General features: G+C 38.2%; 1 protein-coding gene across 1 annotated transcript in view; it reads right to left on the bottom strand.

The window, feature by feature from the left end:
* PDGFRB (platelet derived growth factor receptor beta) overlaps positions 1–23,316 on the bottom strand; it is a 743,049-nt gene that overhangs the window by 527,663 nt on the left and 192,070 nt on the right. The window lies entirely within an intron of this gene.

Raw genomic sequence — 23,316 nt, 5'->3', positions numbered from 1 at the left:
ACCTGGAAGTGTGATAGAATAACAAATTTTGCATTAGCATGCATTTTTCTATAGGGTATGAAGTCTGAGACACGACAATCCATCAATATTTTCTGACTTTAGACCTTCCTGGTTTGCCAGTGATTTGCCAGACAACCAGTATTTCAGAATAAAGACACCACAGATATGATGTACATTCTGCAAAAGGTCTGTACAGTTGTGAGGTATGGTAGGCACTATGTAGGTTACCCCAACCTGTGTACTGTTCATATGTGTGGCCCCCTGTACATGACCTGTCCAGGTTCCTGGCAGTAATGGATATTGACATCTGAACAGTGTGTACAACTCCCACCGTATGTGTAGCTGACATGCAAAATAGTTGGCACTACATTTTGTGGAACATGGCCCTGTCTACCACAGTACTGTACCTAGGCTAGTAGGACACAATAGCCATGAGAGGTTGCTGGTCACATTTTGACAAGTATTCCATACACATATGCATAGCTCATTGACCACTGCATATTGTGGACATGCAACAAGTTATGTTGATTGGGACAGCCCTGGCAGTGCGTGCTCTGCTGCTATTACCCTACAAACCTACATGTTACTGCATTTCTATGTGAATATGGGTGTGGGGGGGGGGCACACCTGTCAACAGTACACATTTGCATGGACTGTGCTGATATTTGGCTTTACATTTTGGTTCCATTTAGCATAGTATTGTGCCCTGTCTTGGAGAATAGAGGCATATCACTACAGACCACAGGTTAGACTGTAACGTCATACAATTGAGTTTCAAACATCTTACCCTTCAGAGAGTCTTACTGCAACTGCAAGGCCTACTGTGATATCACTGTGTAAGTCTGTAGGGTGGTATTCCATCATTGTCATCATCTGTGTGCCTTTGCCAGACATTCCTTTATGATTTTCTATGGCTGACTTGCTGTGTGAGTCTGGGAGTGAGTATAGGATCCCCACAGTGACATCAGTGCATGTGACCTATGACCCCCCCCCCTTAGTTGGCCCCCACATACACTGTAGTGGGATTTGTCACCTTAAATGATACTGCATAGTGCGGGGAATCCAGTACTGTGTAGATATTTCCTGGTGTCCCACATAGCTGTCAGTTGTCTGCTGCTCTCCCAGTAGGCCACCCCATTCCTTTGCATGCATGCAGCATTTCCATAGATATGCTACCAAAACATAGTAATCCATTCATTTAATGTTAAGAAGACTGACTTACCTTGTGCCTGTGGCAGTTGTGAGGATGGTGCTTGACGGATGCCTATGTTGGATGCACACAGTACACTGCCTATACATGGTAAATTACAGGCAATGTGATGCGTGTGTCATCCATTTTACTGTGTATGAGAGTCAAAGAGATGTGTCAGTGTGTGTGCTATGCGTTGCCTCTTTGCCAAGGCCTGGGCATATGGTGTACGCCTCCATCTGCCTACAGGAGCAGGCTCAAGGGCTTCCTCTTCTGAGTACTTCTGTGGCTGTGGGGACCTTGGCAATGGAGGAGGGCTGTGTGGACCTTTCAGTGCTGTTCCTGCTACAGCTGTTTCCACAGGAGCATATTGTGCAGCATGGCAAATACTATGAACATGTGTGCACATGTGGCTGGAGAGTACTGTAAAGCTCCACCAGATATGTCAAGGCAGCGGAACCATGACTTGAGCATCTTAAACACACACTCTATTATGATTTAGGTTTGTGCGTGAGCTTCACTATGGCATTCTTGTGTGGGTGTGTGTGCATTTCTGATGGGTGTCATCATCCACGGCTCCAGTGCATAGCCAGCATCCCCCACCAGATGGCCATACGAGACGTTCCCACTGGCAAATGCCTGGTACCGCTGTGATGTGGGAGTCATGATAGCTTCCAGTGCTGCCAGCACACATGTTCATGATAATTCCCTGGGCATTGCACAGGACCTGCAATTGATGGAGGGGAAGCCCTTGTGGTTTATATAGACCCTACCCTGTTCACCAGGTGGTGCTTTGATATGGATGTGCGTGTAGTCTATCACACCAAGTACCTCCGGGAATTCTGCTACATGGTGGAAGAGATGCATATTGCTGGCCCTCTCCTCATGGGTGTTGGGGAAGTAAATGTGCTGACCATCATGTGGTAGGATGGCATCCAGGAACTGGTGGAGTACCCTGGATGTGGATGCCTGTGAGACCCCTATGATGTCCCCAGTAGGTCAGAAAGTACCTGTAGCTAGTATTTTTAAGGCTGCACATACCTTGGTATCCACTGGGATGGGTTCCCCTCTGTTGGCTCTGGGTCTGGGTTGAGGCCGGTACAGCTTGATTTGCTGCAGCATCTCTCTGTCCATCCTGTAGTGCTTGACTATCTCCAGATAATGTAGCTCCTGATAAGTTACCCTGGGTCTGAACTCTTCTCCTCCTCCTCGGTCTGTGGTGGTTGTCAGCATTATCCTCCTCACCACCCTCATCCTCTAGCACATACTGATGGATCAAAGCGATGGCAGCCCTAACATGTTTTCGGTTAAAATTCCCCTGCATGTGTACACCAATGGTGCAGAGTTTTTGGGAAAAAAAACAGACTGTAAGGTGTTTGCATAGTTTATACTGTTGTGCTGCAGATGCTGCCTGTATGATTGGCTGACTATAATGCATTCCACTTGCTAGCTATGTTATTTGTACTTGACTGCTTTTATTCTACTATTTTCCTTTTTTTTTCTTCTTTTTTTTCCCCTTCCCATTTCTGACCCTTTTAAGCCCAAGTCACGCTGTGCAAACTGGGTGCCCAAATGTAAACAGTCCTGCTACTTCCATTTTTTTATTTTTTTAAAGACCCGGTACGTGCCGCGCAAACCCGTTTAGCAAATGTAAACCCTGAGAAATGGCCCTCCCTGGACATGAACACTGTCTTCATTTCATGGAATAAGTCAATACAGCCTCAGACACACCACGTTGCTTAGCTGCACTTAGCTAACCATATCTGGGAGCTGTGGAGCTCCAATATCCTTATACCAAGCATGACACACCTCCTTTTCATGTCTGCTGCTCCTCCTGCTTACACCACTGCCTTATAGCACCTACACGGTTAGGTGAAGTTTGGCACTTAGATTCTTTTTGTGATTCAGTAAATTTCCCTCATTAGCATACCCCACTGCCTCAATCTCTAGTTACTGAACTACACCAGTCTTGCCCCTTAACAACCACTGTTTTTTTGATTCTGCATGCCATAGACTATAATGGCAAAATGCAGATTTCCCTTAAAACTGTGTTTTCACATCTTTTTTTTTTTTTTCAGCACAATCCAGTTTGCTTGCCGCTGCCCTATGCTTAAATGGCTGAGATCAACCAAAAAAAAAAAACTTTTATTTTTATAAAATGTAAACACTTTTACATGCCAATGGTCATATATTTAGCCATTGGCATGCCTAAATATTGCAATACATGCTTTATTCGAGCTGTCATGTCTCCGTTTTGATTTTTGCAGATATGTATTTGGCTAGTAGCCGAATACATTTCTGCAGGTAACACTACTCCTGCACAGATGCCTGCCTGCTTCCCGAATCGCTAATTCACCTCACTTGCATGTTTTTCACCAGCAAATGAGGTAATTAGCATTATTCAGTGGTGTTCCGTGCATGAATAGTGCTGGCAAGCTCGTGCACATCCCCAGGCTTGTTTACAGGCTCACTCGGCGGCAATATTCCATGCAGTAATGCTTACACTATTCTTGCACTCTGTGTAAGCGTTACTGAATCCCAGGGATTATTTTTTTGTTTACTATACCAGAAACATATAACAATTTTACAGTACAATATCAGGAAACACAATTTTACAATGCAATACAAGAAAGCAAACAGGATAATACAAGAAATCTAGGCAGTAAGTAAGCTAAACAACTAATTGACACAAAACGACACAAAACAAAGATATGTCTAACAAACATACACTGTAGAGTAATAATATTCTGAGTAGAAAAAAATGCTAATCAGCAAAATGACAAATAAAAGTAGATTGTACCATCATAGGGAGATGGCAGGTTTGTAGGTGAAATGTTATGGTATAGGAGGAAAATATTATGAAAAGCATTCATGGTACAGAAGCCATGAAAAAAATAGAAGTTAGATGTTATGTTAGTGGTACATATACGTAAAACAGAGACGACAAGGCAGTGTGGAGGTGAATAGATAAGGATGGAAAGAAGATACATACAAGACTTGAGATAGGTGTAAAGTGATTTAAGGAGTAGTGAATTAGAGGTAGGTTGAGAGATGCTGACATTTGGTGGGCACTGAAAAAGCAGTTTAGAATATAAAAAAAGAAAAGATAATTATGGTTGAAAGAAAAGAGGTGGACATAATAGATCAACCTGGGTTAGTGCAGGAGCAGAGCCAGGTGTTAGCTAGGTGTTCCTTAAGCAGTTCCTTAAGCAGTGTTATAAATTTGTATGTATTGCTAGTGCTTAGTATTATTTGAGGTATGGAATTCCAGGACTTGGATATCTGGCGGGAGAATAGAAAACTGCCTTGATTGTTGTTAGGCTTAGTTACTGTAAGTAGTAATTTGTTGGAGGATCTTAGTGGTCTTTTCGAGTAGGGCTGTTCTTAAGTGATGAACAGTAGTCTGGATGGTGTAAGATAGAATGAATGAATGTTAGCTGGTTGAGAGATAGGAGATGAGGTAGTTTGATCCAATTCAGTTTATGAAGTGCTGTGCAGTGACGTGATCTGTGAGGAAGGTTAGTAGCAAATTTGAGATTTTGTTATAACAGGACTCCAGCTTGTTTAAGTCAGATTTTATGAGGTTACTGAATAATGGTGAGGCAAAAAGGAGGGTAGAGAGTAGATGTGTTCTTGGTAGGGAAGATTTAGTGGCATTGGTTAGGTAAGGCTTGACTCTCTATAGCAAACCAAGCTTAATGTGGACCTTTCTGATAGCTAGAGTGAGGTGCTTGTCAAATTTTAAGTTGTCATGTATTGTTATCTCCAAGGAGTTTGGTTTGCTGGACAGGTTCTGTTTTAGTTTTATTGGCCAAGTAGATGGTGAAAGGGGTATAGTTATCAGGTGCTTTACTACTAGTGAAAAGCATAAGCTTTGTTTTATTTGGACTGAATATAAGTTGAGAGTCAGAGAGATACTTTTCAATGTCCTACAGAGATTGTTGGGTTGTTTGTAGGAGTTCTGGTAGGGAGGGAGCTGAGCATATGAGGGAGGGGTTGTCAGCATACTAAATTATAGCTGCATGCTGCGTGGCTGTGCTGTGCCTATTGGTGAATGGTGAAAAGCAGTCTACCAAGAATTGAGCTTTGGGGTACTTCTACTGAGACTGCTAGTAGGGTGCTTAGTTCAGTTTGCCACTTTACTGTCTGTTGGCAGTCAGTTAAGTAGTTAAGAAACAGGGAAGGTCAGGCTGGGTTAGATTTAAAGTAGCTAGCTTTTTTTAGCAGCTTTTGGTGTGACATTGTATCAAAGGCCTTAGACATTATCAAGAAAGATGGCACAGATGAGTGGGTTGGCATTCATAGGATTGATGATTGAGTTTGTAAAGCTGACAAGGGCAGTGGTGGTGCTGTGTTTAAGTCTGAAGCCATGTTGAGATGCAGACGGAGATTACTACTTAGCAGGTAGTTAAGGAGTTGTCTGTGTATGCATTTTTCAATAATTTTTGCTATGGGGGTAGGATGGCAATTGGCCTCTAGTTTGAGAACTCTGTAGAGGTGTCTCCTTTGTGGAGGGGGATGATTTAGGATACTTTCCAGAGTTTGGGGACATATTGTTCAGTAATGGGCCAGTTTATTAGGAGAGATATAGGGTAGGAGATGCAGTCTGCTACTAATTTTAGAAATTCATTGGGGAGTTATCAGCTGGGAGGGAGGATGGCTTAAGTTTGATCAGACATTTTTTGATGATGTTAGTTTGAATTAGTTTGACTGCAAAGGAACTGGGAGAACTGTCTAGTACATTGGGGATAGATGGGGGGTGTCTTGTTTTCTACTAGGAAGAGTGTTGAGTATTTAAAGTGTGAATTAAATTGTGTGGCTGTATTATCTGTGGTATTTGGAGTGGTTAGAGATGGGGTTCTGTACTGGCCAGGCATAAGTAGTTGTTTAAAGGCACCCCAGAGTTTCTGGGGATTGCTTTAGTGTTTTTGTTGCTTGGATATATAGTACAGCTTTTTGTCTGGTTTGATTTGCCTTTTTAACAAGGTTCTGTAATTGATGGTATGTGAGGAGGGAATCTTGACTTTTGGTCTTATGGTATAGGTCCAATGCTCTGTCTTCCCATTTTAGGAGTTAGTCTCACTGGTAAGCCATGGTATGTGTTTGGATTTAGTACTGATCTTTCTGAGGGGAACTAGGCTCTTTAGTATATTGAGGAATTTATCATTAAATTATTCAACAGCCAAGTCTAGGTGCAAGTGTTTTAAAGGGGACCAGTCACATTGTTGCAGAAAACGTTTGAAAACTTCAGGGGAGAAATGCCTTTTGTTGCAGACAAGTTTGTAAGTGATATTTTTAGTAGGATAGATGTGTTGCCTAAGGAGGGAGGTGGGTAGATGATCACTTAGGCAGTCAGGGTGACAGTCTGACTGGTGACGGAGTGTGTCCAGTCAAAGACTGATTCTTTTATGCTATGCTTGTCAAATCTGTTAGGAAACTGTATAATTTGATAGAAACCATGAACATTGATAAAATTGGATGGATTATTTGATGAGAAAGTGGACCAACCCATATTGAAATCCCCCATTATTATAGTTTCTTGTCTGAATGTTGAGTCACTCCAACAAAGGTGGTCTTCAATAGTGGAAGTGTTGTTACCTGGGGGTATACAGATAGCTATTACAATGATGTATTTGCAGGAGTTTAGCTGAAGGCTGGTAATTAGAACTTCTGTATTTAGCAGTTCTGAGGGGCTGACTTGGAGTCTTTCTAGTTTGATAGTGTTCTTGTGTATTATAGCTATGCCACCCGCCTCTTTTATGTCTTCTGTTATGTCTATGTATGTTGCAATTCTGGGTTAGGATTTCGCTATTTGGTATGTGAGGTTTTAGCCAGGTTTCTGCAAGGATAACAAAGTCGAGGGGCATAATGGGTGACAGCTGCATGAAACACATGACTTTTATTAAATATGCTTCTTAGGTTCATGTTTAATAGTAGGATACCTGAGCTACTGTGAGGGAGACGAGTGGTGTTTGGGGAGTTAGTGAGGTTTGTAGTGTGATGGGTTTGATTATGTGGTTGAGGTCCTGTATTAGGATGTATGTCACCACTTTGCTTGAGCAGAGTAGAGTTGAATAGGAATAGATGTGCGAGTCTGGTAACTGGTTTAACATATTTGAGCTGTAGATGTGGGGTAGATCAACAGTGAGCATATTTGAATGTAAAGGGGCTTTGTAGGAGCTGCTAAAAGGTAAAGAAATATGATTAAGTTGTTTAATATAGAATGGAGTGGAGTGTTGAGTGGATTTGTGGGGGAGTAGACAGTTATGACCTGTAGAGTGACAGCAAGTTAGAAGGCAAGATATTATTAGCAAAGTGAGTAGAAAAAGGTCTTGAAGCAACATTATGTATGTAATTTGGAGTTGTGTTGTTTTGGTGTATAGTATATAAGAGTGGCTAGTGACGGTTTGCCTGCTACAGGGAGTGGTTGTAATGTGGTTAAGAAAAAGTAATCAGTGTACTCGTATAAGGATAATTCACAATTATTTGTGTGACTGATGTGATTGGATGAATTGCTGAGGGTGTGTGTTCTGTGAACTGGTTTAAATCTAGAGATAGTGGGGCGTGGGTGAGATTTGGGGGCAGGATAGGGGAGCAGAGTGATCCCAAGTGTACTGAGGGCAAATGAAGCGGGTTGCAGCAGATAATGGCAGATAGCAGAGAAGAAAAAACTGAACTGTTTATGCAACAGGACAAAACTGTTTCAAAGTAAAACTGAAAAAAAAAAGTTTGCAACTGTTGCAGTAAGTGAGGATAATAAAAAAGGATAAGTAATGTTACTGAGGCATTGTAATTAGTAGCACAATGCTAACAGTATGAAATAAGACATGTTCCAGAATAGGAATTATTATAGAAATAAAGAAATAAGAACTCTAAATGTAATAAGTAGTACCAGGAAGGGTAGAGATATGTGATAAGACAAAATGTATATGACTAATTGTGAGTCATGCATACTCGAATATGATGGTGAGAAAGCAGTTGCTTGAAGAAATTTAAAAAATTATGTTAGTAAATATGTCGATAGTGATATCAAATGTAACCTAAGAAAAGAAAGGGTAGAAATAACACACAATATTTAGAGGTTAAGAGAATGAATAAAATGAAGAAATGTTAAAATAAGAAAGAACAGGGAATGGATATATAAAAGGGGAATTTTTTTAAGACTGAAATTGATTATGTAGCTTACTTTAAAGACAAAAAAGAAATGACAGTAGAGATCACTGTATTTTCAGATCAGCTAGCAGTATGAGATACAATAGGGGAAGACAACAAAATAAAGGAAGGAAAAGGGATAAACAGATTAACTGCATAGTTTAAAAAGAAGAATTAAGACAAAAATATTATGGAAAGAAAACATGACAATGAGAACATTTTATAAAAACTGGACATAGTGTTGGGTGATATATATGCTAAAGTATAAAACAGATTTAGAAGTTCAAAGAATAAAAAAAGAAATATAAAGTCATTTTATGGAATTATGAGAGAGAGAGGTGGGGGGAGTGACAAAATAAGGGAAATGGAAAAACAGATGTATGAAAAGAATGATGTTACATAGGCAATTTTTTTTTCTGATAGGAAAGAAAGTGGAATAAAAATGGCAGAAAGAAGAATGGTTGCTATGTTAGATGGCAATGGAGACAAAGTGCAAGCAAAAAGATATTATGGGGGTGGTAGAGAACTTTGTACAGAAACTATATGACAAACAGGAAATGACGACAAGAAAAATGGAAAGTGAAAAAAGCTGAAAAGGTAAAGATTTTTTTTCAATAGATGATATAACAATAGAAGACAGAGAAAGTAATAAAAGAAGACAAGAATGAGTTAACTTAAACAGTGAAAAAACAAAGATGCTCCCATACAAAAAGCAACTAAACATCTCCAAACACACAGTACCACTCAACAGGGAAAATGTGTGGTAAACCAACACAGAACCCAAGTAACATTCCACAAATCCACTGTAATAGGATGAAAAATCATCATATTAAAGTGGAATTGTGGAATATTACTTGGTTTCTGTGCTGGTTTACCGCACATTTACCCTGTCAAGTGGTACCCTGTTTTTGAAGAATGAATTAGCTCAAGGATTGTATGGTATAAGTTGATTAATTTAAGGAAATTAATAAAGATGAACTATTTTTTTAAATATTAAATGAATAGATGAATGAAGGTATAATGAAAGAAGATACATATGGTGAAGTGACAAAAATAATATAGAAAAAATATGACAGAAAATATCCAAAAAAAGCAAAGGTTTCTACCACTAGGGAATGTTGACTATACAACATTTATGAAAATTCTAAAAAAAGATGGATAAAGTATTGGATGAGGTAATAGGAGAAAAAATCTATGATACAAAAGGAAGACAGTTGAAATTAATGCTATTTATAGTGAAAAAGTAGTATATATGATACTGAAAAAAAATACAATACGACTGATAGCATGTGATATAGCTAAAGCATTTGATAAACTGAGCCATGAAACAATGTGACAAATTTTAGAGGCATATGGTATAGGAGAAAAATATTAGTGTAATAAAGAAATGTTATGAAAATTCATGGCAATGGGAAAAAAAAGTATTAAGAGAGGAGTAAAACAGGTATACCCAATGAGTATTACATGTATTAAGAAATAAGGAAGGCAAGATGAGAGATAGAAGGAAATGCTATATTACTAATGTGTGTGACTTTGTTCTAATAACAAAAGACAAGTGATGCATAAGAAAGGTTGCAATAAAGGTCGAACAGCTGTTAAAAAGCTGGTATTCACTTAACCAAAATGAAGTACAAGGGATATGGTAAGATAAAAAAAATTACATGCATTTCACAAGAAGGGAAATAAAGATTTTGGGAATGACATTTGGTTTGTATGAAAGTGTGATAAGTCAATGGACATACTAAAACAAATAAAATATTAACTTGGTAGAAAAGTTTTTATTTATTATTTCAGAAAAAAAAGCATATATGTTGAATATTTACAAAGCAGGAAAATAGCATGTTTAGAGGAAATATACATGTTTACATTCAAAAAAAGGAAAAGAGTTATTAGAAATTTGTTTAGCCTCATTTGGAGCTCAAGGCCGAACCCAGTGAAAGGGGGATACTTTTATAATAAAAACATGTTAACTATAAGAATAGGTGATTTTAACTGTCACATAAAGAGAAGGAATAGGAAAAAAAATGTAAAAGTTTGTGAAGAAATCACTGGTGTTACTAAGTTAGCAATAGGTAAAGAAAGTATGTACTTGCAGAGAAAATAAGTTTAAGACAAACAATTTTACTTTGTGGTCTACTTAGAGTTTTTAAATAAAGCACACAATTGATATAAAATATTGCAGTGATATAATAGTTGAGGGAAAGTTTGGCATAATAGATAAGTTCTTTACCTAATAAATGCAAGATACAGAATGATTATGACCTTTGTTTATTGGCTAGGCTTATAGTAGTCTGCAGACCGATAACCTACTTACCTATGAACCTATAATAAATGAGTCTTGAAATTATGCTGAGATTTTGTCAGTCTTTGGAGAAAACATAAACATAATTAAACAAATCAAATAAAGAAGCTAATAGGATTTTGTGTAAATTTAAAAATAGAGAAGGACACAATTAATGGCATATCATGGGGGTGTATGACAATTTTATGACAACTGGCTGGAATAGCTCACAAAAATAAATACAAAACTACTTATATGGAGTAAAAAAAAAGCACAGATGTAATAAATAAATGTATGCAGAAAAATGCAGTAAGTTAGAACAAGCAATTTGAGATAAGGAGGGAACTATAATTACTAGACAGAGAGACAGAACATTTTGAAATGCATAAGTTAAAAAAATTAAGGACATGTTAAAAGACAAAATGCAGATAGGTGGGAATGAGTGTGAACTGACAGAAGCATAAGAAACAACTGAGGTAAGAAAAACACACACAAAGATTATTGACAGTGTTGAAAGACATATAAAGACAATGTGAAAAAGAACAGAGTGGTTGTAATGTTAAAAAGCCAGTAGTAGTGTTCATTTTTTTAAAGCAGAAGTAAATTCAGAAGAAAAGCAGAATTTTTTTTTTTTTTTTTTTTTTTTTTAAGAATAAGTGATTTGGTACTGGGAGAAGATGGCTTAATTTGTTGGAATTGGAAAATACAGATTTAATACGTATACCAAATAGCTGAAAGTGGGTATAGAAAAAGATGACATAAGTACAGTTGTAATAAAATTGATATGGAAAGAAGATGGCAAGCAACTATTAAAAGAAATCGCAATTGCATTGTTTAACATTAATTTTAAAATTATTATGACTATTATGTAGGAAACCGAAACAAGTAGTGGGAAAAGGTGTGTATGGAGGAAAAAAATAGAGAAATATTACTTTTGGTAATTGAGATAATGCATGGGGTTACCAAAAATTAAACAGAAAGCACAGTGACAGTCTGACATTAAGAAAGCATACTTAAATGTTAGTCATACTCAAATGTGAAAAACAATGGAAACCTACGGTATTCTTACTTCTTGGCACTGCTTACAGGTCCTGCAGTACCCTGTTACATCCTTTGCAATCCCAGGCCAATAAAAGTTCTGCATAATACGTCTCTTTGTATGCTTTATGCCCATATGACCTGCAAAAGGAATGTCATGGGCTACGGCTAGAAGTGCCAGATGGTAGGCTCTAGGCACTACTAATTGCTGTATTATCTCACCCTCTAGCCCTCCCTCAGGAGTCCACTCTCTATACAGTAACCCTTTGTTCCAGTACACAGACACCCCTTTTCCTTGAGGATCAAGTGCCTCCATAGCTACCTTTCTCAAGCCTCTTAGTGTACGGTCCAAAAGCTGAGCCTGTCTCAACTCTCTCTTTATGACCTGTCCCAGCTCCCTTTCCATAGGAAGCCTGGTATCCTCTGACAGTGGTGCCTCGCTGTCAGCCTGGCTACTAACAATCACCTCTGTCCTTGTAGTCACTCTGTCCAAGGAAACATCAGTACCTACCAGCAGCTGTGGTTTACCTTCAGGCTCACTGCTACAGGGTAGCTCCCTCCCTGAAATAGCCACTTCACCAGCCTTGGCTTCAGACATGGGGTCTGTCTAGGACTCCCCAGGCTACCAGACCCACGTTGGTCTTCAAAGCCTGACTGCGTGTAACTGCATACACACAAGGTACTGCATTATCAAAATCATTCTGTATCACAACATCTGCAGGGATAGCCTCAAACACAAGTACTTGTTTGCTTCCTTTTCCATCCTCCCAGTCAAGGCTTACCATGGCCAAAGGCATTTAGAATGGGGTTCCTCCTAAAGCTCTGACTGAAGTGGACTGCCCAAACAAGTACTGCTCCTCTAACTGCTTCACAACAGTTATGTCAGAGGCTGTCTCTCTCTCTTAGCAATGGCCTGTTTTCCATCACTAAGACAGGATATAACCTTTGGTGATAGTTTGGTACCCCGGTTGACTCCAGACAACTTACCACTAGCATAATATTATTCCCACTTGCCGGCTCCCCCACTTTTTGTTCTTCACCTTACCTCTGTGGACATCTACAAGATACATGGCCCCACAAGTTACATTTAAAACATTTAACTAACTCTCAATCCTTAAAACAGACAGCCTTCTTTTTAGGAACAGTTCACTGTAAGAGCAGTTTGCAAACCCAAGCTGATGATCACTAACATATGCGTTGCTCCAACACACCGCCCAAGTCTCCACCTATCGTTGCTCCAACACACACCCCAGAATCTCCGAATCAAAGAATGAAAGAAACCACTCGGTCCAAAGTACAATATAAAACCAAGATTTAATGTGAAAACAGCACACACTAGTTTAGCGCTTTCATCTGCTAGTAACGCAGACTTCCTCAGAACTAGTGTTTCCCTTCATGATTCATCAGTGTTGGAGCAACGCATATGTTAGTGATCATCAGCTTGGGTTTGCAAACTGCTCTTACAGTGAACTGTTCCTAAAAAGAAGGCTGTCTGTTTTTTGATGCTGTTCGAGCACATTTAATTCTTGTTATACCACCACCCGGTGCAAGCTGCTGTTCAAGCTACGTGACCTCCGCTTGCCCCACTGTCGCTGTTTACTTTATTCAGTTGCATTCTGCTTATATTTACTAACTCTCAATCCTGGTCGTCTACCTGAACTAGTGACTTCCTCTGTCACTGGTGGACTCTGTTGGGGTGGTTCAGGCTGCCCACCATGGGTTCCCTTATATCTATTTGTAGCACTGGGTATCCCCTTCTTGTGCAGTGATGCTCCCCCAGCTCATCTGCAGAGTTACACTTGCATTCTGCCAACTAGATTCTCATGCCCTCGGGCAAAGTGCTAAGGGCTTGTTCCCTCAACAAAAGGTGCAACAGCCCTTCAAAAGTGGTAACCTGACACCCATTCACCCACCCATGAAAATAAGTGCTTAACTCAGCAATATAATCACACACACTTTCATCTACCTTTTGTCTATGCTCACAAATCTTTTTTCTGTAAGCTTCAGGTGTTAACTTAAAAGATTCAACTAAACAATTATTTACTTTATCATAGTTTAAACAATCAATATCAGACAATTTAGAAATAGCAGTTACAAATTAAAGGGGTTAGGAATTGTAACCACAGTCTTTGGTCAACATTATACTGTTTACATACTCTCTCAAATATATGAAATATATGAATAAAACTATCAAAATTATCACCCTTTGTGGAAGACATTTGCTGACCTTTATTGCTTCTAGGGTGCAATAATTCCCTTCCTCATTACCTCCATGACCCTGGTGAAGAGTCAGCATCTCCCTCTCATGTTGACACTGCTCCTCATTTTCTTCAGCCTGCAAACGCTGCAGTCTCTCTGCTGATTCTAATTCCATCTGTTTCTCTGTTTCTTCACCCTCCAAATGCCAGTCTCTCTGCTGATTTTATTTCTAAACATCTGTCCTCCAGTTCAAGTCTATAACTCTAGACAGATTTTTAATTCCTCTGAGGAAAAGGTGAACTGTCCTGTTTCTGAGGGCTGCAAATTCCCATCAACAAATGGGTTATCCTCCTGGTTGCTGGTCTGAGCTGTGACTAAGGCTGAAATTATTTCCTCTCTAGTCAGGTTAGCATGCGCCAGTCCTTATTGTAATGACTTTTCTTTCTTCCTTCGAGATTAAAAATTTAATATCTCTTGGGATTCACACAATTTGGCCAACTGGTTCTTTGTCGGCTTGCCATAATACTCTGCTGACATCTTTGCCTGCCTTCCCTGACTAAACTAAACTAACAAATAAACAAATAAAACTGTTGTGAAATGAAACCTGAATGTTTATCTTGTGGCTGCATGAGAGAGTACACCCATCTTCAGTGACAATTAATATCCATGCCACTGCTCATCAATATGTGACTTCCCCACTCTGGGCTAGTAATCAAGGAGCTGGAATCCTCACCACTGACACTGGAGAAGGACGTTCACTTGGAACAAAAACAAATCCACACAGTATTTCCAGATGCAGCTCTCTGCATCAAGCACAATTTCCCTTAACAGAAGACAGGGAACACACTCAGCCTCGTGTCTGGATTTCTCTGTCTCCCTCCAGATTCCCCAATAAGACTCCCCACTGACACAGCTACAGAGTTGAGTCCTCAGCCATGTGTCCAAGCCAAGTCCTCCAGCACCCTCTCTGTGAAGCCAGTGCTTCATGTCCCTGCTCCAAGCAGCTGACACACACACTTTAGATTTGATTTTCACACACACACACACACACACACACACACACACACACACACACACACACACACACACACACACACTCAAACCTGGGAAAGGCTGGCACACATTTACTAGCTATGCCCCCTTCTGTCCAGACTATAAGGTAGTTGCTGCTACCTTATAGTCCAAAGCCAGCTACTCTACGGCTCTTACATGAGTACCCAATTGTACTGAGTTAATTTAATATTAGTATAAATGGTATTGTTTTGACCCATGCAGTAAGGCTTTTAGGAGTGGCTACATAGTCACCTAATAGATATAACTACTCTCGAAGCTTAAAATATTCTCTAAAGGAACAGTCACAATGAAAGGTTTAAATATATTTAATAATAAATAAGAGAACATGAAAATACTAAATATCTATTTACAATAAAGACCAGAGTTTCAATCATTGGAACTATTAAAATAAGACAGATGAACAGATTCACACAGATGCAGAAAAACAGTACATGATTAATCTCACTATATTTTCCTGACTTGATCTTTCCAAAAACTGATTGCTCTAAGATATCAGTCTCATCTAGTATTAAAACATTTTTAGTGATGGATTACAGAATAACATCACATACATATGATCATCTGACTTTTGGTTCCCATGCTACCCCTTTGGCTGGAACCTGCCAGAATTTAGCACATATGTGTCAATAATACACACATGTACAGCTTGCTAAGATCTGTTGCAGCTTCTGGAAGACATAAAGCAATTTCAAACCTTCCTCCTTCCGGAGTAGCAATTAGTTCATCCCAATGATGATACAGAAAGCTTCCTAGTACAGACTTGTTATCTCTGGCTGCACTGAGAACTGTAAGATACAATTTTATGGTCTAAATTAAGTAATTTAGTTTCTTACTATTTTTCAAAGTTAGCTGGACTGAGATTAACCCTTTCTCTTCCAATATCCTCCGTTAAAACATATACATTTCAACAGTTACAATAATACATGCATATTTCTTTTTCTGTCAAGCAGGGCACACTGTTTGTATATTTTTAACACAAGCAGCTTTATAACTATATTTTTTCAACAAAAGCATCTGTACAAATCAATATACAAATGACATACAATTCTTTACAAAATTGCAGCTAGCTATGCTGGCATATGTTACACATCCACTGCCCTACTTCTCCTGCATAGCTGGTAAAACCTCACATTGTCACAGGCAGATGTTAGTATAAAGGTCCTCAAGGACACTTTAGAGAGGGTAGAGATGGGATTATGTGAAGAAAAAGTAAAAGATTTGGGGATACAGTCACAAGAGACGTCTATTTTACAATGGAAGAGGTCAAAATGCTGTGTATAATGTTTTTTTTTCCTTCTTTCAGCTTTTCCCAGTTAGGGGTCGCCACAGCGGAACTCCGGTCCGCTAATGATTGGCAGTCGATTTTTATGGTACCGAGGTGCCAGCCCGATGCCCAACCTTCAACGAAGGCACGCCCATTCACACGTCTTTCGAACGTCACTCGTCCACGGGGAGGACATGCAGACTCCACACAGAAGGCGCTCCAGCAAGAATCGAACGGGAGAACCTCTTGCTGTGAGACGACAATGCTACCGCTGCAACACCGCAGAATATTTAGTGGAAAAGAAGCAATAAGAAAGCAATGGAAGGAAGTAATTAAGAAAAATAAAGATATACATATAAAATATGCATTTTTCTACCATTTACAAAAATGCATATTTAATTCATTTAGTCAGGATATTAAAATGTAGAATATTGGAAATAATATTACATTTTGCATTACATAACGAATGTCTGACATGATATTCTTTATTATTTGGAGGTCAAACCTTAATCCCATTAAGAGGGTGGGTATCTATAGCAAAAAATGAAAGGAAAGAATTATGTTTGATTCATTTGCGGTTTATTTAGGAACAATACATTTGCACCATATTATAACAAAAAATGACTACAGAAATGACAAAACAGTACTGAAGTCCAAAGAGAAAAGTATTTTTAGTAAGTGGAACCAGAAGAGAAGGAAGTTAAAATGTGTAGAAGGTGAAATAAAAAAAATAGTACACTCTTACATTAAAAGAAGAGGAGGATAGTATAATAATATCATGTGTAGCATTTTTGTGATTCCGTGGAAAGATTTAAGTGATAAGTTGGGACAGACTAGCAGAAAGAGAAAAAACAGATTAAAAGACTATCGAAATGTGAACATTTTTGTGGAGGCTGATCCTGAATAAGTTTCCAGTTAAAGGCATGATGACACATAAGTAATATAATGAGAGAAAGTGCATTGCACATGGGAAGGAGGAAACCATAATCTTTCAGAAGTAAAGGTAGTGCATTGTACAATGTTCAAAACATTGTTATGGGAAAATAAAGTTGTAAATAAAATTGATAAACAACTGTATGCATCCTGAAAGTGTGGTTGGCAATATGTAAAAACTTGTTATACAGCATAGTAATTGGATAAGTATGAAATTAAAAGAAAAACTGAAATGAGGTTATGAACAAAAGAGTGGAGGGATAATGTATGCAGCAGGACAGAGAAATATTAGTTTAAATTGTAAAAAAAAATGAGTGCACTTCGAAAAAGTTATGTTTTTATTTCATTATTTGCTAATCTGCTTATAATATAATTAAGAAAGTTTTATTTTTTACATTTATTTGTTTTGTGACTTTAATAAAGCTCCCTCTTTTAAGTAAGTGCCATGGGATAATTTACATCCACCTGAGCTATGACCAATTCAGTCAGATAGGACACTGGTTTAATGTCTTACATGATGGACGGCACACTCTGTAGTGCAGCATCCCCCACCCTTATGCTACACCACAATATCAGTACTGGAAAATTAATGCAAGCACCTGGGGGAATGCTATGGTAACTGTAACTTAGTCATCTGGTCTAAATTCATTGTAATGAATGCTACAGTATTGTCTTGCTGGATACAGTAAACCAAGTATTCAGATTTAAGAGGGTGAAATGGTTTTGAGTCTATAATGTAGCTCAGGGCTTTCATATCCTTAGTGTACCTTCTTTGATATATTTACACTTTAGACATCTGCACTTGGGACCCTGTCATAACTATCCACAGCCAAACAGCAGACACAGTCTCAAAAGTCAGTCTTCCACTTTACTGTACTACATGACTTTGGCTTTCCTATAGTTTTCTTACAATGAGTTAAGTACATATGGAAACATCAGTCAGTCCAATATCAATCCTTGCAGGACCACTGTGATTGCCATTATGAGGGAAAAGATAACTATCCAGCTAGCCTCTATTTTAATAGTGGATAACCCACAGCAGCCCCTGTCGAATGATATTGAAGATCCTAAGCTCCTAGATAAATACGAACTGTCTGATAGTATCTAAAGCCTTAGAGAACTGCAGAAATGGAGCTGTCATCTGTAGCCCATCACACATCCACTTCTTCTGTGAATATAATCTGTGACTAATGAGAACTGCATCCACTCCCTGTTCTCTGTGTAAAACACACTGAAAATGTGTAAGTACTACACAAATATTAAACTTTTGTGGTTACTGTGTTACAGAGGACTTGAGAACTTCACTGGTGATAGGGAATGCTGAGTCATTCTCAGGTTACAGCTATAAATCTGATGACAGGGCTAGAAGGTTTACTGCTTTTCATTTTACAGAAGTTACAATTTTGTGAGGTTAACTGATGGGACTGTTACTCCAGGTGTAGAAAACAGACAAATGATCACTAAAAGAATATGCAGTTTATCTAAACTGAACTTTACATTCACATTAAGCAACACCTAGCCTTTGATTACTTCATTTTCATTACACTGGTTAAAATTCTGAATTTCTGGGGCTTCCTTTTTTCATTTCTCCAAATCTGTTGGGTTTCTAACACCATGACGGGAATGGACCCCCGTCAAAGTACGAATAAAGTTCATGAAATTAGTATTGTTTCATTCTTTGATGTCAGCCACAAGTGCTCTTCGCAGCACCCACAAAGTGCTCAGTAATGACAACTCCTGCAATGCATAAAGAGTTACATGTATTGGTAACATATCTAAATATGACTGTAGATTCTTTTTTATAAGACCCGTTGCTCCTACTACTTATTGGAATGATCTGGGAATCTTTCTTCCACATTGCTCTCATTTCTGCTTGCAAATCCAGATATTTTATAACTTTTGTGTCTCTCTGTACGCAGGACACTGTAGTCACTGGGTGTGGCAATTTCAATGATCAATGCTACTTTTGCCTTCTTTTCTTGGATTACTATACCGAGATTTCTAGCATCTATCTTTTGAACTGCTTGTAATGGATGATGCCATGTGATGCAGACTTCATCATTTTCAGCCATTTCAGTACCATAATGTTTGCGCAACCCCCAGTGCAGCAGTCTTGCCACATTATTATGCCTTTCAGTATGCAGTCCTTCTGCCATTAGTATGTCGCAACCAGCAATGAGGTATGCAACTATTTCCATTTCTGTTATGTAAAACCTACATTTGTCTGTTTCTCCCACATGTTCAATAGACTTCGCAAACCAACGTGTACGTAACCCACTATCTTGTGCCACCAATATTAAACTTTCATCTCTTGGTTTGAATTTCCCTCTCCTTAACCATTCCCGCATTCATTCCTGATCAACATGAGGCTCTTCCAGGAGTTTTCTATACTTGCTACTATATTTATGCATTTTCCACATTTCTTGCCTTCCCGTCTGGGCCTTCACCTTATATTCTTTCTTTTGTTTTTTGGCACATTCAGTTGCTGCCTGCTTTTTATCTATTTTTGGTTTGATTTCCATTCCTGCTTGATGACAATATGCTTCTGCTATATTAAGCAGAAGTCATCTTAGATTTATTTTCTTCATGTTTCAAAACGTTCACTACATTTGGGTCTTGTGAGGTCAGCAGATATGTGTGAAGTCCCACAACTGCAGATCTTTCCATGTAATCAATTTCAATGAGGCCCAATCCCTCCTTCAGAATAAGGAATGTATAATTTTGATATGCACTGATTTTTATAAATCATCTGAGGAGAATGAAGCATCCTTCTTGATTTCCTATCCAATCTATATAACATGTTTTGGGGCAAGTCAATCAATCCAAAACTGCAAGTTTGGACAGGAAGAGCAAATTGGTTTATAGCTTGGATTTTGTTCCTAGATGTCAATGTTGTTTTCAGGATTAATTTAAGTCTTCTGAAATATTCTTTACCAAGTTTTATTCACATTTGTTCATGTTTTATTGTTGATCCTTCATCATTTCCCAAATATTTATACATTCCTTCTTGCTCAGTTTCTTTTATATCACATTCTTGTTCCAAACTGTTTTCCTGGTGTTGCAGTTTTGCCGCTTTAAAGGTTGCTTTTGCACATTTAACAAGATCAAATGGCATTCTTATATCATCTGAAAAAATTTTGAAAACTTGCAGTTGTGCTTTCAGTTCCTCATCTGATGAGCTATACAGTTTTAAATCATCAACAAAGAGAAGATGAGAAGTTTTTACACTTTGTTGTTTTCTAGGAGCCAAATTATAGCCATAGCCTAAGCTGTTGCATAGACAGCATAATGGGTTAAAGGCAAGGCAGAATAGCAGCGGTGACAAAGAATCACCCTGGAATATCCACGTCTATATCATAACATCGAAGATGCAAAATGTCGAACGCTCACAAGAGCGTAAATGCCAAAACTCAAATTTGGTATTGTGGGGGGGGGGGGGCTACACCCCCCGCTAAATATATATTCCAACTCCGAGACTGCACTATACTGAGGAAAGGGCAAATGTCCCAATCTTCACTGCACTGCGATCTCAAAAACGGACCACTTTCGCTGTTGTGCCGTTCAACATTTTGATTTTTCGATAACATAATATAGACCCGAAAATCCCCCTTTGAATTTTTATCCCTCCGATAATAATTGTCCTTTATCATGGCTTAATTGCAAAGTGGTCTGCCACTGTTTCATGGTAACTGTAATGTAGTCAATTCAGTAAAGGACATATCTTATACATTTTTAAGCCTTTTATCCATGAATGTGGGATACTATCAAATGCTTTTTTGTAGTCAATCCATGCCATACTTTTACAGTTCTCCACTATGACTTTAACAACAAATGATCCTTTGCTCTTTATAACTTTCTTTCACTGCCCTTGTGTTCTATCATCATAACCGAGTTTTCTTCTAAATTACTATAAATTCTGTCAGCATTAATTCTCCGTGCACAGTTTATACGTCATCAGAAGGCAAGCTATTGGTCTACAATTCTTAGGGTAGCTTGCAGGTTCACTCAAGTAGGAGCATTGTTTTTCCTGTTGTTAGCCAGGCTGGTTTCTGTTCAGGGTGCACATATAAATAGTTCTTATTCATGGCTAAATCTTCGTGCAAAGATGGCAATACTTTTAGCTAAAAGTTAGGTATTGCATCAAGGCCTAGAGTTTTCCAATTAGAGGCTTTTCTTAACTTTATTTCAATCTCTTTGGCTGTTACTTCATCCAGTTTTATATCCTGTACCTTTAAACGTCTTATTCTTTAACTTCTATCCATTTACATCTTTGTTATGTTCCACAGGATCTTCATAGATATTTCTCCAAAATGTATGTATTTCTTCTTTTTTTTGGCAGTCTTTCAATTCCTTTTACCTTGTTTCCCAATTCTCTATAAAACCTTTTTGTGTCATCAATAAATTCTTTATTCTTTGCTTTTCCTTTTTATTTATCTTTATATCTTCTAAGTCTTTTTGCCTGTGATGAAATGTTTAGTTTATTTGCGATAGTGCATGATAGATCCAGGTCTGTTCTAATACTGCACAATGCTTTTATCACATCTATCTTTCTTAGCATTTCTGTTGATCTGTTCCCCCTTTTATGGTCTTCTAACAGTAACTTCTTGTCTTAACTGCTTTATAGTTTTCTCTGTCTGATATTTCCAGGATGGCATTTGGTTTCTCGCTTTTCTCTCCCTCACTGCCCTGTGTTCTTGTGGTAGAATTTTTCAGTTATTAACTTAGCTGCACAGTAATATATTCTGTTTACTTCTGTTATTATATCACATGGATCTCTATGGACAGTCCTAATTATTCTGTTCATTTGTTTTATCAGACGTCTGATTCTTTGGGATTTACTGACCTTCTGCAGTCTATTTCTCACTGATCTTAATATGTCTATCTATCTCTATTAAATCAAGCAACTCTTCTCTTAGCTCGTTTTCTTCTAAACTGAGGGCACATTTTCTGTTTTCCATTTCCTGGGGGCATTCTATATAAAGTTCTATTGCATCTTCCTGTGGCATATTCTCTTCAATTTCATCCTGTGCCATCCGTTGCTCTGTCATATGAGAACTCACTGGCCTATCACTCATCACCATTAACTGTGTCAGAGTTTCCAGTTTCCTGTTCCTTCCCTTGCCATCCAGCTTCAAGTGAATATTTAATACTCATTTCCTGAGGAAGGCTCCAAAATATTGTCATATGGCACCTGACCAATTGCTTCCCATTCCATTGGTTTCCCCGTAATTTGGAGTTCCATTGCTCTATCCTTTTGTGGTGCTTTCTGAATTAGATTTTCTACACTGAATCCTTCACTTTGGAGATACCCCATAACCTCAGTTTCTATTTCTTTAACTCTTCCATTACTGATCTCCTTTTCTACTTTTCCTATTTGACTTATTTTTTGTAGTGTAAAAGTTTTCCATGTCTGGATTCCTTTGCCTGTATTTCTCTACAAATATCTTTGGTGCTGCTCTTTTTGTATTGATTAATTTTACTTTCCCCTTTGCATAGATATTACACCATATTAACTCTTTTTTTCCTTCCCATGTCCATATTTCTTCTTTAGACATCTCCTGATCTTCCTGTTTCTCCTTACTTTGGGGACTCGTTCCATCATGCTGTGATGTTACCTGTGTTAGACCTTCTACATCAAATCCTTCACTTCACAGACACTCCATAACTTCAACTTCTATTTTTTAACTTCTACTTTAAAATCTTTTCTAAATTCCCTCTTTATGATATTTTTTTATTGTGAAATTTTCCATGTCTGGATGCCTTCGCCTGTATTTCTCTTCGAATATCTTTTGGGATGCATTCTTTATGCTATTTATTTGGCTTTCACCTTTGCATAGATATTGTACCATATCAAATCTCTTTTCTTTCCCATGTCCATATTTCATTTTTATACTTTTCAAAAATTTCTAGGTTTTCTTGTTTATATTTTCGCACTTCCTCAGGTGCTTCTTTTTCTAAACCAATCAATGCTTCTTGGTCTATATACTGTTTTTCAAAAATCTGTTGCATTAATGACCACAAATTTTTATGTGAAGCTTCTGACAGTTTTTCTTGCGGAAGTATTTTTCTTTCCTCTAATTTCTCTCAATCTTTTTGTACATCTTGTGTCTGGAAATTCTGGGCTTTTTGCATAATAGTAACAATACATAATTTCTTTGTTATCCTCAATAGTCCACTCTATCGTCT

The sequence above is a fragment of the Protopterus annectens genome, chromosome 4.part1 (genome assembly GCF_019279795.1).
Source record: "Protopterus annectens isolate FY-2018-M chromosome 4.part1, PAN1.0, whole genome shotgun sequence".
NCBI lineage: Eukaryota > Metazoa > Chordata > Ceratodontiformes > Protopteridae > Protopterus > Protopterus annectens.
Note: the sequence above shows the minus strand (reverse complement) of the source record. Positions and strands in the feature narration are given on the sequence as shown.